Source organism: Triticum aestivum, chromosome 6B (assembly GCF_018294505.1).
Source record: "Triticum aestivum cultivar Chinese Spring chromosome 6B, IWGSC CS RefSeq v2.1, whole genome shotgun sequence".
NCBI classification, from domain to species: domain Eukaryota; kingdom Viridiplantae; phylum Streptophyta; class Magnoliopsida; order Poales; family Poaceae; genus Triticum; species Triticum aestivum.
This window is the reverse complement of record NC_057810.1, coordinates 575579322-575594221: the sequence shown is the minus strand read 5'-3', so window position 1 is coordinate 575594221 and position 14900 is coordinate 575579322.

Below are 14900 nucleotides of genomic sequence, written 5' to 3'. Positions count from 1 at the left end.
CCGGACAGGATAGAGTCGCACGGTGGAGTTGGCCTTAGGAGCTGCGCTGAGTCGCCCTTGACCGAGCGGCCCCACCTCTCCGAGCCGCTTTTGCTGAGTTAGTCGCCGCATCGCGCCTCGCCGGTGTCCTGAAACTGCTGGCTATTGCCTGGAGAATGGAAAGCAGGGAGCTGACTGGGAAGTTGAGGAAGAAAAGAAAGAGGCCGCAGCCCCGTGAGTTATCCAAGATCGGCCATGGGCAAAAACGTCAAATTTGACCTGTGAACGAAAAGAACTCACAAAATGAATTGTGCTTGAAAAAAATTCCCTCCGCTGACCCTTTCATGTGGTGCCCAACAGCTAGGCGTCACACTACACTGTGTAGCGTCTGACTGACAGGCGCTACACATCTAGCTAGCGTCGCACTCCGGAATACCTAAAAGTTGCTAAGTCAGTGTGCAGCGCCTAGACCATAGGCGCTGCACTACTTGCATGTACACAGCGATGCAGAGTGTGTAACATAGATAGATGAATTAGAATCAGATTACATAGCAAACGCCAGTAGTGGTAAAGAGAGGGCAGAAACATTCAAGAGTTGATGAAACCCAAGAGAGATGTTGTAGCCCCGTACGTGGGAGAGGAGCAGACATCTACTAGAGAAACAATAAAATGATAAAGTAAACCTCATCCAACCTATAGCCGGCTAGCATACTATAGCAGCTAGCAGTACAGCATGTATGTACAATCACACACAAAAGCCAAGCTATGCTGCTGATGAGCATCGCTCAGCAGTGGCAGACCTGTCTCTGCCACGGTACACAAAACTAAAGCGCGGCACAAATAATGCAAATAGTGCAACGCTTAATGTATAGGCATTACACTATATAGTATAGCGCCTGGCTATTAGGCGTTGCACATTGACTTAGTAATTTTTAAGTATTCCGGAGTGCGACGCTAGCTAGATGTGTAGCGCCCGTCAGTCAGGCGCTACACAGTGTAGTGTGACGCCTAACTGTCGGGCGTCGCATGAAAGGGTCAGCAGAGTGAAATTTTTTTAAGCACAGTTTATTTTGTGAATTCTTTTCGTTCATAGGTCAGATTTGTAGTTTTTGCCTCGGCCATGGTCCCGCAAATAGACTAATAAATGTATTAGTACAGTTATCACTAAGCCTTGGTACGATTTCCAAAGGAGGCCATCATACTCCACGAAGAAGATTAAAGCCAAAGCATGACAAGGGGTCACATAAAAGTTGGTCTCACCTAAGGGGGTGTTTGTTTCCAAGCATTTTTTGGTGTAAGGACTAGAAAAAGTCCCTAGCAAATCAAACAGGGTGGGACTTTTTTGGGACTTTTTGCTAAAAGTCCTTAGAAGCACCTCCTTGAGAGTCTTTTTCAAAAAGTTCCAGGGACTAGAAAAAGTCCTAGGACTAGAAAAACAAACACCACCTAAAGCTCTTTCAAGTGGTCTGGTCAAACCAGTTTCCAGCCTGTCAATTGCTGCGTCTACACGTCGGATCACTCTTTCTCTGTTCAAAGTTATGGTACTATGACCTGGACAAGTCCGACGATGTGCGCAGTACTAATCATTGGTTGATCCGAACAAATCAGGTGATATCCTTCTGAGTCTATTTTATTAACACATATTGTTTTCATCAGAGAACAATTACGTTAGTCTGTATATCTTTATGTGCAGGACAACAATTAATTATAAAGGTGGTGCCATGTTGTGCCTATGAAATATGCGTTCGCATCATCATGCGCCGGCGTTCGCGCGCGCTTACTGTCGAACGGGTGTGTGCAAGCCGCCGCCCGTGCAGCTCGATCTACATCAACTCGCCAGGACCGTGCCGTGACTAACTCGCCCGTTCGCCCTCGCGGCCGGTTCACGTGTCCGCGCCAGCTTGCAACATGGAGGACAGCTCGCTCGTCCGTGATGGTTTACAACCCTATGAGCGACTTACCCGTCCGACCCCGTGGCCGACTCGCCCGTCCGCCCTCGCGGCCGGTTCACGTGTTCGCGCCCGCTTGCAACGTGGAGGACAGCTCGCTCGTCCGTGATGGTTTACAACCCTATGGGCGACTTACCCGTCCGACCCCGTGGCTGACTCGCCCGTCCGCCCTCGCGGCCGGTTCACGTGTCCGCGCCTGCTTGCAACGTGGAGGACAGCTCGCTCGTCCGTGATGGTTTACAACACTATGGGCGACTTACCCGTCCGACCCGTGGCCGACTCTCCCGTCCACGCCATTTTACAATGCCACGGGCGAGTCGTCTGTTGACCGGGCGAATCAGGTGATATCCTTCTAAATATAATTTTGGCACATATTCCTTTTGTCAAAAAAAAACAATTACTCTGGCCTGCGATGTTTTTGATGCAGGACAATTGTTCACTACATTAAAATGACGTGGTTGACTCGCCCGTCCGCGCCGGTTTACAACACCGCGGCCGGTTCATCTATCTGAGCCGCCTCTGATGCTGAGGTCGTCTTTTCCGTCTGCCTCTCGCAGCCTGGTCTATATCAGCATACCGGGCCGCACCTGTATGCATGAGCTGTCTGAGCAAGTCACAGCTTGGGTAGCCCGGTTTTTCTTTCAACAAAATGGAGGCAAATTATCATATACTATCAGCCGCCATCTACACTGGGTGGCTCAATGGGGAGGCGCACAAGTCACCGCCACTACAGTTTGGTTAACTTCAAATCGCCAGTTGGAAGGAACCATTGGCCGAGTTGCTGACATGGCTCACACGGAATCATTTATAACCCGCCGCAGTCACCTCAACCTTCTGTGGATTCACATCGTGCTATCAACACCAATGACATACAAGTTATGCCAGTTTATATCACAGTCAAATATGAGAGTTTCAAGCCAACTCCTCGAGTCACCTTTGAGACTCGGGGGCTACGATGACATGACTCAGCAAATCTTGCCAGTTTTAGCAAATTTAAGAACCTCGGGACGATGGAGGGAAGGATAACCCAGTCCAGGAGGCTACTGTTATATTCATGAAAATTTAAGGGCCGTCAGAAAATTTCCGGCTTAGAAAGTATATGGCGGTTACAAAATCCCGGCTCAATGAAGAAGTTCCAGGTCATCAGAAAGGATTTCGGTTTACAATCCGGCTCAAGGGAAGTCAGTCTCACTGAAGCTCTCAAATATCCGGTTTACAATCCGGTTCAAGAAAAATCTATTCTCCCACAAAGCTTCGAAGCTCTCAAATCTGGTTTAAAAATGTCCGGTTCAAAAAGGAATTAACTTCTCGCAAGTTCGAGCTTAAAGGCCGTCAGAAAATTTCCAGCTGAAAATGAAGATTCCGGTTTAAAATCCGGTTCAAGGGAAAGATGTCTCCCACAAAGCTTTGAAGCTCTCAATATCTGGTTCAAAATCCCGGTTCAAGAAGAATTTATCTCTTGCAAAAAATTAAAGGTTGCCAAAGAGGACCTGCTGCCATGATGCGCGGTTCAAACATGGATATCCTGCCTTATTAGCTTATCGTATTATTTATCATGTGGAGGCTTCTGCTTACAAAGCGACGTCCTGTTTAGTCCATTAAACCGGCTATCATGCCACAATACAGCTTGGGAGCTTCACACCCAAGGGGCCAAAAGAGTATTGTTGCTAAAAGCACACCTCAAACATAGGCACCCATTGAGCACAGCTCACAAAGTTACTTGGGGGCTCTTTGTGTAAAGTAACAAAGAGTTTGAAAGGACCCTTGTAATTGGGTATCGACCCACGGCTTGGAAGCCTGGTGTATTCACCTAAAACCCCGGGTTAACCTGCCTTCATCAAGTAAGCCACTCCTATCCAGGTAATCCTGGCATGACCCACTGAATGTTTGACAAGTTACTCTTATACAGACCCTGAACTTGTCAAAGTTAAAACGATGATTGGTTAGTTGGAGGCCCATCTTAAAAGGCTTTGTCAAATGGTTTAACTCAGCGGCCTGGCAGCCTATGAAAAGCCTCGAATTTGGGCCTGGCAGCCCTTGAAAAGCCTCGACTACACGGTTTTATTTGCCTTTGTCAAGATTTTTTTCTCTTTTGATAAATTCTATGTTGAACCGGTGTCTATTGACCCGGCATGACTATCAGTCATCAAATTAACCCGGTATTCATTAACCCGGCTCGACTTTCAACTACAAGTTGTCAATACATAATCATTTATAATCTGGTGTTTATTGACCCGGCCTGGCTTTGGACTATAAGTCGTCAATATATATTTGGATTGCGCCATTGGAATCATGCGCTTATAAATCATTGGGTATATTATTCAAATCTTTAATAGCCAACATGGCTGGATTATTATTATGGTTATCAATAACCAATAGTATGATTGAGGTTTTCAAAGTCGCTTCAGCACAATGGCTATTATTTTATCAATGGATATGATTTATTCTACAATGGAGGGAATAGTCCCGAGTCGCTGCAGGCTTACGACCCGGCACTTGGGGGCTACATAATTTAAGTTGAGATTACATCAAATACACAAGTCTCATGTCGCTGCAAGCATGCACCATGACACTTGGGGGCTAATGCAAAGTCATTGTTTGCTCACCTCATTGAAGACCCGACTCATCACATCGTAATGAGCCAGCCCTTGGGGGCTACCAATTGCTCCTGTTAACAATTCAAGGTACAAAGCTTTTTATTCAGTATATTGAAGGGTCCACTGCTCAGTTGGTAAAGCACAAGGATCTTAACCTTGCGGACGTGGATTCAAGTCCCATGATGGGGGTTACAGCATATGATGTTATTTTCATTGAAGTATATATCAAGTCCTAGCTCAATATTATCTTACTGAGCCGGCCCTTGGGGGCTACACATCATTGCTCAAATCTACATGATTATACCTACAAAGTCCCTGCTCATTGTTGCATAATGACCCGACCCTTAAGGGCTACACTGGTTGCTGCAAGCATGACAACCCGGCACTTGGGGGCTACATAATATGGAGTATTCAGTTTTTACTAAGTGACTGGGATGAACAACATGGATTTCTTCTTAAGTGGCAATATTTATATTGAAGCAAGTCTTAAGCCATCACTTTGTTCTCCTCAAGACTTGGGGGCTACATGTATTATATTATTATTGAAGAACTATTTTCAAATTCTCTGTTTTGAGCAAACCGGGATTGATCCGGCGTCACCAATCATTACAACCCTGTGTCTGCAACCCGGCGTCATCAATAATCATGAACCTGCGTTGGCAACAATCATGAACCGGCATTGACAACAATCATGACCCAAAATTATCAGTTTTTATAACCCGACAATGGTGGTAATCATAAACCGGCAAGTTTTACATCTTCAAGCCGGCTAGATATCAGTTGATATTTCAGAGAATAATATTTTTGTCAAGTCAGAGCATTGAAGGCCAATTCAAATGGATTCTTTATTTACAAAATATCTTCTGCAAGCAAATCGATTATGAAACTGGTCTATTGACTCAGATTTTTTAGAAGGAAGAAATGACAAGGATTTAAGGATGATCAAGTACCGGTTTACAAGAATATTTAAACCGGAGCACAACCCGAAAAATTTGTTCTTGTGTTTATGTTGCAGATCAGTTTAACATGGATGAATCCAAATTAAACTGGGGGCTAATGTTAGGGATATATCCCGCGGTATAAACCGCCGGATGTATGACCCGGCTAGAGTTTGGCGATTCACCGGCGACCCACTTGGACCTGGCGGTTTAAGATTCATTGGTAATCCGGCAGGCGGGTCAGAGGAGCGACAAGACCCGGTGGCCCAACGGGCGGTTTATGGAAGGCCGGATCACGCTATGGTGGGCCGGTTTAAGAGGAAAGCATAAGGAGTATTCCCTTACAAAGGAAGCAAGACTAGGTCTCCACTTGTAATAGAGTAATCCTAATCCTACTAGGACTAGTCATGTAACCCGTCCCTTCAACATATATAAGGAGGGGCAGGGCTCCCCAAAGAGGGACAAGCAAGAAACAATCTGTAGGACTAGACACAAAGAGCCGGTTTACGGCGACTCCCTCGTGATGATAATGAGACCTAGCCACAAACAGCATGTAGGGCTATTACCAGATGATGTTTCCCGGGGCCCGAAGCTGTCTAAATCCTTGTCTTGTGTGTCGATCCGCCCTGCGTCTCTCGTCCCACTCAACCCCTTTCAAGCTACCACATAGATGCGTTGGCCTCGCGACTAAGTCCTGACACTAAGGACATCTGCCGTGACAAAACCACGACAATTACAGAACGAGTAAAGAGACTTGCCAGTAACAAGATTGAACTAGGTATGATGATACCGACGATCGAATCTCGGGCAAGTAACATACCGATGACAAAGGGAACAATGTATGTTGTTATGCAGTTTGACCAATAAAGATCTTTGTAGATTATGTAGGAGCCAATATGAGCATCCAGGTTCCGCTATTGGTTATTGATTAGAGATGTGTCTTGATCATGTCTACATAGTTCTCGAACCCGTAGGGTCCGCACGCTTAACATTCGATGACGATTTATATTATGAGTTATGTGTTTTTGCTGACCGAAGTTTGTTCGGAGTCCTGGATGAGATCACGGACATGACAACGAGTCTCAAAATGATCAAGACATTAAGATTAATATATTGGAAGGTTGCATTCGGATACCAGAATGGTTTCAGGAAGTATCGGATAATTTTTGGAGTACCGGGAGGTTACCGGAACCCCCCAGGAGACTAATGGGACAACATGGGCCATAAGGGAGAGAGTGTTGGAAATATGCCCTAGAGGCAATAATAAAAGGATTATTATTATATTTCCTTGTTCATGATAATTGTCTTTTATTCATGCTATAACTGTGTTATCCGAAAATCGTAATACATGTGTGTGAATACATAGACCACAATATGTCCCTAATGATCCTCTAGTTGACTAGCCCGTTAATCAACAGATAGTCATGGTTTCCTGACTATGGACATTGGATGTCATTGATAACGGGATCACATCATTAGGTGAATGATGTGATGGACAAGACCCAATCCTAAGCATAGCACAAGATCGTGTAGTTCGTTTGCTAGAGTTTTTCCAATGTCAAGTATCTTTTCCTTAGACCATGAGATCGTGTAACTCCCAGATGTCGTAGGAGTGCTTTGGGTGTACCAAACGTCAACAACGTAACTGGGTGACTGTAAAGGTATACTATGGGTATCTCCAAAAGTATCTGTTGGATTGACACGGATCGAGACTGGGATTTGTCACTCCGTATGACGGAGAGGTATCTCTGGGCCCTCTCGGTAATGCATCATCATAATGAGCTCAAAGTGACCAAGTGTCTGGTCACGGGATCATGCATTACGGTACGAGTAAAGTGACTTGCCGATAACGAGATTGAATGAGGTATTAGGATACCGACGATCGAATCTCGGGCAAGTAACATATCGATTGACAAAGGGAATTGTATACGGGGTTGCTTGAATCCTCGACATCGTGGTTCATCCGATGAGATCATCGAGGAGCATGTGGGAGCCAACATGGGTATCCAGATCCCACTGTTGGTTATTGACCGGAGAGCCGTCTCGGTCATGTCTACGTGTCTCCCGAACCCGTAGGGTCTACACACTTAAGGTTCGGTGACGCTAGGGTTGTAGAGATATTAGTATGCAGCAAACTGAAAGTTGTTCGGAGTCCCGGATGAGATCTCGGACGTCACAAGGAGTTCCGAAATGGTCCAGAGGTAAAGAATTATATATGGGAAGTCGAGTTTCGGCCATCGGGAAGGTTTCGGGGGTCACTGGCATTGTACCGGGACCACCGGAAGGGTCCCGGGGTTCCACCGGGTGGGGCCACCCATCCCGGGGGGCCCCATGGGCTGAAGTGGGAGGGGAACCAGCCCCTGGTGGGCTGGTGCGCCCCCCCCTTGTGCCCCCTGCGCCTAGGGTTGGGAACCCTAGGGGAGGGGGCGCCTCCACTTGCCTTGGGGGGCAAGGCACCCCCCTTGGCCGCCGCCCCCCTAGAAGATCCCATCTCCTAGGGCCGGCGCCCCCCCTAGGGACCCTATATATAGAGGGGGGAGGGAGGTCAGCCGCACCCTTGCACTTGGCGCCTCCCTTCCCCCTTGCTACACCTCTCCCTCCCACAGACGCTTGGCGAAGCCCTGCCGGGATCTCTGCTGCATCCACCACCACGCCGTCGTGCTGCTGGATCTTCATCAACCTCTCCTTCCCCCTTGCTGGATCAAGAAGGAGGAGACGTCACGCTGACCGTACGTGTGTTGAACACGGAGGTGCCGTCCGTTCGGCGCTAGGATCTCCGGTGATTTGGATCACGACGAGTACGACTCCCTCAACCCCGTTCTCTTGAACGCTTCCGCTCGATCTACAAGGGTATGTAGATGCACTCCTCTCTCTCATTGCTAGATGAACTCATAGATTGATCTTGGTGAAACCGTAAAAAAAAATTATTTTCTGCAACGTTCCCCAACAGTGGCATCATGAGCTAGGTCTATGCGTAGTTCTCTTTGCACGAGTAGAACACAAATCTGTTGTGGGCATAGATGTTGTCAAATTTTCTTGCCACTACTAGTCTTATTTTGCTTCAGCGGTATTGTGGGATTAAGCGGCCCGGACCGACCTTACACGTACGCTTACGTGAGACAGGTTCCACCGACTGACATGCACTAGTTGCATAAGGTGGCTAGCGGGTGTCTGTCTCTCCCACTTTAGTTGGAGCGGATTCGATGAAAAGGGTCCTTATGAAGGGTAAATAGAAGTTGACAAATCACGTTGTGGCTTTTTCGTAGGTAAGAAAACGTTCTTGCTAGAACCCTATTGCAGCCACGTAAAAGATGCAACAACAATTAGAGGACGTCTAACTTGTTTTTGCAGCAATTGCTTTGTGATGTGATATGGCCAAAAGTTGTGATGAATGATGAATGATATATTGTGATGTATGAGATCATGTTCTTGTAATAGGAATCACGACTTGCATGTCGATGAGTATGACAACCGGCAGGAGCCATAGGAGTTGTCTTAATTATTGTATCACCTGCGTGTCAATGATTTAACGCCATGTAATTACTTTACTTTATTGCTAAACCGTTAGCTATAGTAATAGAAGTAATAGTTGGTGAGCTACTTCATGGAGACACGATGATGGAGGTCATGATGATGGAGATCATGGTGTCATGCCGGTGACGAAGATGATCATGGAGCCCCGAAGATGGAGATCAAAGGAGCTAAATGATATTGGCCATATCATGTCACTACTATTTGATTGCATGTGATGTTTATCATGTTTTTGCATCTTGTTTACTTAGAATGATGGTAGTAAATAAGATGATCCCTCATAATAATTTGAAGAAAGTGTTCCCCCTAACTGTGCGCCGTTGCGACAGTTCGTTGTTTCGAAGCACCACGTGATGATCGGGTGTGATAGATTCTAACGTTCACATACAACGGGTGTAAGACAGATTTACACATGCAAAACACTTAGGTTAACTTGACGAGCCTAGCATGTACAGACATGGCCTCGGAACACAAGAGACTGAAAGGTCGAACATGAGTCGTATGAAAGATACAATCAACATGGAGATGTTCACCGATGATGACTAGTTCGTCTCACGTGATGATCGGACACGGCCTAGTCGACTCGGATCATGTAACACTTAGATGACTAGAGGGATGTCTAATCTGAGTGGGAGTTCATTAAATAATTTGATTAGATGAACTTAATTATCATGAACTTAGTCTAAAATCTTTGCAAAATGTCTTGTAGATCAAATGGCCAACGCTCATGTCAACATGAAATTCAACGCGTTCCTAGAGAAAACCAAGCTGAAAGATGATGGCAGCAACTATACGGACTGGGTCCGGAACCTGAGGATCATCCTCATAGCTGCCAAGAAAGCATATGTCCTAGAAGGACTGCTAGGTGAAGCACCCATCCCAGAGAACCAAGACGTTATGAACGCTTGGCAGTCGCGTGCTGATGATTACTCCCTCGTTCAGTGCGGCATGCTTTACAGCTTAGAACCGGGGCTCCAAAAGCATTTTGAGAAACACGGAGCATATGAGATGTTCGAGGAGCTGAAAATGGTTTTCCAAGCTCACGCCCGGGTCGAGAGATATGAAGTCTCCGACAAGTTCTATAGTTGTAAGATGGAGGAAAATAGTTCTGTCAGTGAGCACATACTCAAAATGTCTGGGTTGCACAACTGCCTGTCCCAGCTGGACATTAACCTCCCGGACGAGGCGGTCATTGACAGAATCCTTCAGTCGCTCCCACCGAGCTACAAGAGCTTTGTGATGAACTACAATATGCAGGGGATGGTGAAAACTATTCCTGAAGTATTTTCAATGCTGAAGTCAGCAGAGGTAGAAATCAAAAAGGAACATCAAGTGTTGATGGTCAGTAAAACCACCAAGTTCAAGAAAGGCAAGGGTAAGAAGAACTTCAAGAAGGACGGCAAGGATGTTGTCGTGCCCGGTAAGCCAGTTGCCGGGAAGAAGTCAAAGAATGGACCCAAGCCTGAGACTGAGTGCTTTTATTGCAAAGGGAGGAGTCACTGGAAGCGGAACTGCCCCAAATACTTAGCGGGCAAGAAGGCCGGCAACACTAAAGGTATATGTGATATACATGTAATTGATGTGTACCTTACCAATGCTCGTAGTAGCTCCTGGGTATTTGATACCGGTGCCGTTGCTCATATTTGTAACTCAAACCAGGAGCTGCGGAATAAGCGAAGACTGGCGAAGGACGAGGTGACGATGCGCGTCGGGAATGGTTCCAAGGTCAATGTGATCGCCGTCGGCACGCTACCTCTACATTTACCTACGGGATTAGCTTCAAACCTCAATAATTGTTATTTAGTGCCAAGTTTGAGCATGAACATTGTGTCTGGATCTCGTTTAATACGAGATGGCTACTCATTTAAATCCGAGAATAATGGTTGTTCTATTTATATGAGAGATATGTTTTATGGTCATGCCCCGATGGTCAATGGTTTATTCTTAATGAATCTCGAACGTAATGTTACACATATTCATAGTGTGAATACCAAAAGATGTAAAGTTGATAACGATAGTCCCATATACTTGTGGCACTGCCGCCTTGGTCACATTGGTGTCAAGCGCATGAAGAAGCTCCATGCTGATGGAGTTTTAGAGTCTCTCGATTATGAATCATTTGACACATGCGAACCATGCCTCATGGGCAAAATGACCAAGACTCCGTTCTCCGGAACAATGGAGTGAGCAACCAACTTATTGGAAATCATACATACCGATGTGTGCGGTCCAATGAGCATTGAGGCTCGCGGAGGATATCGTTATGTTCTCACTCTCACTGATGACATGAGTAGATATGGGTATGTCTACTTAATGAAACACAAGTCTGAGACCTTTGAAAAGTTCAAGGAATTTCAGAATGAGGTAGAGAATCAACGTGACCGAAAGATAAAATTCTTATGATCAGATCGTGGAAGAGAATATTGAAGTCACAAATTTGGTACACACTTAAGGAAATATGGAATCGTTTCACAACTCACGCCGCCTGGAACACCTCCGCGTAATGGTGTGTCCGAACGTCGTAATCGCACTCTATTGGATATGGTGCGCTCTATGATGTCTCTTACCGATTTACCGCTATCATTTTGGGGATACGCTCTAGAGACAGCTACATTCACTTTAAATAGGGCTCCGTCTAAATCCGTTGAGACGACACCGTATGAATTATGGTTTGGGAAGAAACCTAAGCTGTCGTTTCTAAAAGTTTGGGGATGCGATGCTTATGTCAAGAAACTTCAACCTGAAAAGCTCGAACCCAAGTCGGAAAAATGCGTCTTCATAGGATACCCTAAGGAAACCATTGGGTATACCTTCTACCTTAGATCTGAAGGCAAGATCTTTGTTGCCAAGAATGGATCCTTTCTGGAAAAAGAGTTTCTCTCGAAAGGAGTAAGTGGGAGGAAAGTAGAACTCGATGAAGTACTACCTCTTGAACCGGAAAGTAGTGCAGCTCAGGAAAATGTTCCTGTGGTGCCTACACCGACTGGAGAGAAAATTAATGATGATAATCAAGGTACTTCGGATCAAGTTGCTACTGAACTTCGTAGGTCCACAAGGACATGTTCCATGCCAGAGTGGTATGGCAACCCTGTCCTGAAAATCATGTTGTTAGACAACGGTGAACCTTCGAACTATGAAGAAGCGATGGCGGGCCCAGATTCCAAAAAATGGCTTGAAGCCATGCAATCCGAGATAGAATCCATGTATGAAAACAAAGTATGGACTTTGACAGACTTGCCCGATGATCGGCGAGCAATAGAAAACAAATGGATCTTTAAGAAGAAGATGGACGCGGATGGTAATGTTACCATCTATAAAGCTCGACTTGTCGCTAAGGGTTATCGGCAAGTTCAAGGGGTTGACTATGATGAGACTTTCTCTCCCGTAGCGAAGCTGAAGTCCGTCCGAATCATGTTAGCAATTGCCGCATACTATGATTATGAGATATGGCAGATGGACGTCAAAACGGCATTCCTTAACGGCTATCTTAAGGAAGAACTGTATATGATGCAGCCAGAAGGTTTTGTCAACCCTAAGAATGCTAACAAGGTATGCTAGCTCCAGCGATCCATTTATGGGTTGGTGCAAGCATCTCGGAGTTGGAACATTTGCTTTGATGAGATGATCAAAGCGTTTGGGTTTATGCAGACTTATGGAGAAGCCTGCGTTTACAAGAAAGTGAGTGGGAGCTCTGTAGCATTTCTCATATTATATGTAGATGACATACTTCTGATGGGAAATGATATAGAACTTTTGGACAGCATTAAGGCCTACTTGAATAAGTGTTTTTCAATGAAGGACCTTGGAGAAGCTGCTTACATATTAGGCATCAAGATCTATAGGGATAGATCGAGACACCTCATAGGTCTTTCACAAAGCACATACCTTGATAAGATATTGAAGAAGTTCAATATGGATCAATCCAAGAAAGGGTTCTTGCCTGTATTGCAATGTGTGAGATTGAGCTCGGCTCAATGCCCGACCACGGCAGAAGATAAAGAAGAGATGAGTGTCATCCCCTATGCCTCAGCCATAGGATCTATTATGTATGCCATGCTGTGTACCAGACCTGATGTAAACCTTGCCGTAAGTTTGGCAGGAAGGTACCAAAGTAATCCCGGCAAGGAACACTGAACAGCGGTCAAGAATATCCTGAAGTACCTGAAAAGGACAAAGGACATGTTTCTCGTCTATGGAGGTGACGAAGAGCTCGTCGTAAAGGGTTACGTTGACGCTAGCTTCGACACAGATCTGGATGACTCTAAGTCACAAACCGGATACGTGTATATGTTGAATCGTGGAGCAGTAAGTTGGCGCAGTTGCAAGCAGAGCGTCGTGGCGGGATCTACATGTGAAGCGGAGTACATGGCAGCCTCGGAGACAGCGCATGAAGCAATATGGATGAAGGAGTTCATCACCGACCTAGGAGTCATACCCAATGCGTCGGGGCCGATCACTCTCTTCTGTGACAACACTGGAGCTATTGCCCTTGCCAAGGAGCCCAGGTTTCACAAGAAGACCAGGCACATCAAGCGTTGTTTCAACTCCATCCGTGAAAATGTTCAAGATGGAGACATAGATATTTGCAAAGTACATACGGATCTGAATGTCGCAGATCCGTTGACTAGACCTCTTCTGCGACCAAAACATGATCAACACCAGAACTCTATGGGTGTTCGATTCATCACAATGTAACTAGATTATTGACTCTAGTGCAAGTGGGAGACTGTTCGAAATATGCCCTAGAGGCAATAATAAAAGGATTATTATTATATTTCCTTGTTCATGATAATTGTCTTTTATTCATGCTATAATTGTGTTATCCGGAAATCATAATACATGTGTGTGAATACATAGACCACAATATGTCCCTAGTGAGCCTCTAGTTGACTAGCCCGTTGATCAACAGATAGTCATGGTTTCCTGACTATGGACATTGGATGTCATTGATAACGGGATCACATCATTAGGTGAATGATGTGATGGACAAGACACAATCCTAAGCATAGCACAAGATCGTGTAGTTCGTTTGCTAGAGCTTTTCCAATGTCAAGTATCTTTTCCTTAGACCATGAGATCGTGTAACTCCCGGATGCCGTAGGAGTGCTTTGGGTGTACCAAACGTCACAACATAACTGGGTGACTATAAAGGTATACTACGGGTATCTCCGAAAGTATCTGTTGGGTTGACACGGATCGAGACTGGGATTTGTCACTCCGTATGACGGAGAGGTATCTCTGGGCCCACTCGGTAATGCATCATCATAATGAGCTCAAAGTGACCAAGTGTCTAGTCACGGGATCATGCATTACGGTACGAGTAAAGTGACTTGCCGGTAACGAGATTGAACGAGGTATTAGGATACCGACGATCGAATCTCGGGCAAGTAACATACCGATTGACAAAGGGAATTGTATATGGGGTTGCTTGAATCCTCGACATCGTGGTTCATCTGATGAGATCATCAAGGAGAATGTGGGAGCCAACATGGGTATCCAGATCCCGATGTTGGTTATTGACCGGAGAGCCGTCTCGGTCATGTCTACGTGTCTCCCGAACCCGTAGGGTCTACACACTTAAGGTTCGATGACGCTAGGGTTGTAGAGATATTAGTATGCAGCAAACCGAAAGTTGTTCGGAGTCCCGGATGAGATCCCGGACATCACAAGGAGTTCCGGAATGGTCCGGAGGTAAAGAATTATATATGGGAAGTCAAGTTTCGGCCATCGGGAAAGTTTCGGGGGTCACCGGCATTGTACCGGGACCACCGGAAGGGTCCCGGGGGTCCATCGGGCGGGGAAACCCATCCCGGAGGGCCCCATGGGCTGAAGTGGGAGGGGAACCAGCCCCTGGTGGGCTGGTGCGCCCCCCCTTGGGCCCCCTGCGCCTAGGGTTTGGAACCCTA